The 5186-nt window shown below is 37.9% G+C and overlaps 1 pseudogene; it reads left to right on the forward strand.

Annotated features, from left to right (window-relative positions):
- Positions 1 to 378: 378 nt before the first annotated feature.
- LOC122910191 lies at positions 379 to 1296 on the forward strand (annotated as a pseudogene).
- Positions 1297 to 5186: the final 3890 nt, after the last annotated feature.

The raw sequence follows: 5186 nt of genomic DNA on the forward strand, positions 1-5186 counted from the left end.
GACCTGCATACAAATTTTTCCAAAGAAGATATACCGCCGGCCGACAGATACATGAAAAGATGCTCAATACCACTTATCATGAGGGAAATGCAGATGAAAACCACAATGAGATATCAGCTCACACCTGTCAGAATGGCTAAATATCAAAAAGACAAATAACATTTTTGTGAAGAGACAAAGACTGAGCGGTGCCTCCACGTGGCTGACCTCGAGCAGCAGCTGGCTCCTCCACGCAGAACCCGAGCGTAGAAGATTCAGAATCGAATCTCTTCTCTCTTCTCCCTTCCCCCTCCTGGTTACAAATCACTTGAGATATATAAGTTAGTGGAACTTTGCTAGAGTTTTTCGGCTTTGTGAGGAATCTTATCATCAAAGAAAATGACCAGCAATGCTACTAACAAGAAAGAGCCTCTCTCCACGAGTTCCTGTGTATTCACTGGGATTCTCAATCCTCTAGAGGTCAAGAAATCTGTAGTCTTCTCGAAATATGGCAAAATTGTGGGTTGCTCTGTTCATAAGGGCTTTGCCTTTGTTCAGTATGTTAATGAGAGAAATGCCTGGGCTGCTGTGGCAGGAGAGGATGGCAGAATGATTGCTGGCCAGGTTTTAGATATTAATCTGGCTTCAGAGCCAAAGGTGAACCAAGGAAAAGCAGGTATGAGATGATCTACAGCAGAGATGCACGGGTCAGTACCAGAACACCCTTCTCCGTCCCCTCTACTCAGCTCCTCTTATGACTTGGACTGTGACTTTCCATGAGGTTATTATGACTAAGATGTATAGTTACCCAGCACGTATTCCTCCTCCTCCTCCAACTCCTCCTGCTTGGGCTGTAGTTCCTTCAAGATGCCAGCGTGTATTAGGAAACACCTCACGAAGGGGCAAAAGTGGCTTTAATTCTAAGAGTGGACAGCGAGGATCTTCTTCCAAGTCTGGAAAGTTGAAAGACGATGACCTTGAGACCATTAAGAAGGAATTGACCAGATAAAACAAAAAGTGGATTCTCTATTGGAAAGCCTGGAAAATTCTGGAGAAAGAACAGAGCAAACAAGGAGAGGTGAAGAATGCTAAGTCAGAAGAGGAGCAGAGCAGCAGCTCCCTGAAGAAAGAGGAGAGCGATGTGAAGGTGGAGTCTGGGGGCGGGTACAGATGACTCTGCTGAGGAGGGGGACCTGCTGGATGGTGATGATGATGAAGATTGGGGGGAGGGCCAGCTGGAGTTGATCAAGGACGATGAAAAAGGCTGAGGAGGGAGAGGATGACAGAGACAACACCAAAGGCAAGGATGACTTCTAAGCGCATAGTGGTTGCCATTACGTGCCTCATTATTTCTTTACCTCGGTGCTTGTCTAAGATCAAAATATTCACCAGATCCTCTCCCCTAGTGTCTTCTTCAGCACATGCTCACTGTTTTCCCCATCCTTGTCCTTCCCGTGTTCATTAATTCATATTGCCCTGCGCCTAGTCCCATTTTCACTTCCTTTGACACTCCTAGTAGTTATAATAAGTCTTATTTGGTACCTCTTTATGACTTACAAGCAAAAAGGATGTGTGGTTTTTATCAACTGTCTCCAAAATAATCTCTTGTTGTGCAGGGAGTACGGTTCTTTCCATTCATCCATGAGCTCAGTGGTTGCTTCCCTAACTGCAGAGGCAGTCACATTAGTTGAGTAGCACCTAAGAGCAGTTTTGAGTTAGAGGTATGTGTGTTATACCCCGCATAAGACTGCTACGTGGGGCTGGTCAACACAAGTGTACCAATGTACTTTTGTGAATGAGAGTTGGCATGTGAAATGCGTCCTCTAGAAAAATAATTAGTGTAATAGTCTTGAGATTTGTTTTCTAAAGTTGATACTATGGGTTATTTTTATGAACAGCCTGATGTTTGGGATCCTTTTTTCTCAAAATAAAAGTCCTTATCAAACCAGGAATTGGGAGGGAGAAAAAGGACAAATAACAAGTATTGGTGAAGATGTGGAGAAAAGGGAACCCTTATGCATTGTTGGGAATGTAAATTGGTATAACCACTGTGGAAAACAGTATAAAGTTTTCTCAAAAAGTTAAAAATAGAAACACTGTATGATCCAGTAATTCCGCTATTGGGTATTTTCCTAAAAAAATTGAAACACTAACTCAAAAAGATGTATGTACTCCTATGTTTATTGTAGCATTATTTACAGTAGCCAAGATATGGAAGAAACTTAAGTGTACACAGATAGAGGAATGGACAAGGAAGATGTGAGATATATATACATATATATCTATATATATATCACTTAGCCATAAAAAAGAGGCTGAGAATTTGTCATTTGCAACAACGTGGAAATGGACCTAGAGAGTATTATGCTAAGTGAGATAAGTCAGACTGAGAAAGAAAAACACCATATGATTTCACCCAATGTGCAATCTAAAACAAAACAAAACAAATGAACAAACAAACAAAGGGCAGAATCAGACCTATAAATGCAAATAACAAACTGATGGTTGCCAGAGGGGAGAAGTGGGGGTGAATGGGTAAGATGACTAAAAGGGAGTGGGAGATACAGGCTTTCAGTTATTGAGTAAAGAAGTCACAGGAATAAAAGGCACAGCATAGGGAGTATAGGCAATGATATTGTAATAGTGTTGTGTGGTGACAGATGGTAGTAGCTATACTTTTGGTGAGCACAGAATAGCAAATAGAGAAGGTGAATCACTGCATGGTTCAGTTGAAACTAATGTAACATGGTGTATCAGCTATACTCAAAAAAAAAATTAAAGAATAAAACTGGAAATAAACTATTTGCATATCTACAGAACAAAAGCTACAAAGTAACCTCTGCCCCTCCAGAATTTAAAAAAAAAAAATAGCCCAGTGAATAGAAAATCAAGCCCAACAGGTCACTGAAGGAACATCTAGTAATCCTTTTGCTCATTTCTAAGTTTCAGGTATTTTCTGACAAAGACTTTGTCCAGATGAGAAAGCCTGAGGTTTGGAGAGGTTCTGTAACTGGCTCAAAGTCACAGGGCTCTTTGGTGTTAAGACTCCAGTAAGAACTAGTGATTCTGGACCCTGAAGTCTCCATGAAAGAATAGTGGCCAGAGTTTTACTTTGCCTCGCCACATCTTATTCCACACATAGGGTATAATTGGTGCCTGTCTCCTGCAGACAATCCACAGAGAGAGCATCTTCTATTTCTCTCTGCCTGTAGGCATGTTTGGCCCTCTCGGGAGGGTGGCTGGAAAGACCTGAAAGTTCATATCCCTGGAATGACCCTCAGGCAATGACAGAGAAGTATTAATGGATAACTAGGATTCATACTGAACTTCCCTGTCCTCAGTGAGATATTTCTGAGAGATCAGAGAGTCTCCAGCAAGAATGAGGTCAGGTTGCCCTCAGTAGTAGCCTGATACTTAACATGTGCTCCATTGGCATTCAGCCCTTCCCTGTCTTACTCCCCAGTCCTTCCCCATGTGTCCTGGGATTACCTCCCAAAGAGGTTACTTGCAGCCAAATCCTGGCTCAGGATTTACTTTAGGAGGAACCTAAAAACCCAGACAAAGAGGGAGCCTAGTTTTAGAAATAATTCAACATTGCAGATACACTCATCAAAACGTCCTTTGTCTACAATAGTTTGAATGAAATGCAAACTTTATAATCAGATAAGAAAACGGCAGATGTTGCAGAGAATACAATTCATCAGGAAAGATTCCTTTTAATAAATCATTTGTCATCAAATTACATAGTTTTCCTTATGAGGGTTTTAGAGCCAGAACTACAAGTCTGTGTATACATACATGTGTGTGTCCTCAAATCCTTTAATCCTGCATTGATATTCAAAATAGATCATAGAAATTTAATTAACCTTTGATGATTGTACATTTCACTCACATTTTAAAAAGAAATACTTTAGAATTTTAATACAAAAGGTAGTAAAATCACAATTTCAAAGACAACGTAAAATAGCTTGTGAATACCTTAATACAAGAAGCTTCAGAAATAGACATAAATAGCCCTGAGATCATAAAGAAAGGGAGTAGAAAGCAGAGATGAAAAAAGTACTTAATTACTGAAATGCACAATTACACTCTCAGAAGTAGATCTTCAAGCAAAATATTGATAATGATGAATGATACTGTATTAGTACCAGCTAAAAATCTGGGAGCTCCCCAAATGTCTCATCTGAGAATTGGTTGTCTCGTCTTTGCAAATTCACTCAACCTCACTGAAGTGCATCATATATGTCTAATATGCAGTCCTTCCCTAACATCAGTTACTGTCCAATAATAAATACTGAAACAAATTAGAAAGTATATATTCATTTGTTTGGATGTATATGTACACAAATTGTAATGTGTGTGTATATCCTAATTACAAAATATACCCATTTTAGAAAGCACATAAACATTTAGAAAAAGATGAGTGACCCTATGAATATACTCCAGAAGTTAATCTTTCAGCATATATAAGCCATATTTATTATGTTAAAAATAAAACACATTTGTACATGTAAATGCACATACAGAACAGAATTTGGCTCAAATTGTATTAACTATTTGATATCCTGAGTTTTTTACTTATGAGTATTTTTCCGTGTCATAAAATATTTATTGAAATACTCTATTGACTTCTAACTATCTCACTATATTTATATCCCATAATTTATTAAATTTCTCCTATCATTAGACATTTATGCCATTTGCAAATATTTGCCATTATAAATAAGCCTGCAATTAACATCTTTATTTATTGCCTTTGTCTCTTGATTAGTCTCTTGTAAGCAGTTACTACAAGTGGAATTTTCTGAGACACAATGATGACACATTACTAAATTATATATTATATATAAATTATAATTATATGTTATATATCCTTGTAATATATAACAGTTATTATTTAATCACATCCTTAACTTTGTATATTGACATTTAAAAATTTCTTTTGCATCGATACATGAAGAGTCTCTCAATTCTTAAAGTTAGATAAATTTGCTTATTACTGAATATTTATTTATGTCATTTTACCCCCTTCTCTTTATAATTTTAAGGATTCTATATATTTTCGCAGTATCATTCCTTTGTCTTCACTTAAGAAGTATTTCTTTAGCATTTACTTATACTAATCTTTATGGTAGGCCCAGGAGATAGGGTATTGAACAAAATAGTAGTATCTTCTTTTCTCATAAAGCTTACAGTCTGTGGGAGGT

This window comes from Neovison vison, chromosome 6, assembly GCF_020171115.1.
Source record: "Neovison vison isolate M4711 chromosome 6, ASM_NN_V1, whole genome shotgun sequence".
Taxonomy (NCBI): domain Eukaryota; kingdom Metazoa; phylum Chordata; class Mammalia; order Carnivora; family Mustelidae; genus Neogale; species Neogale vison.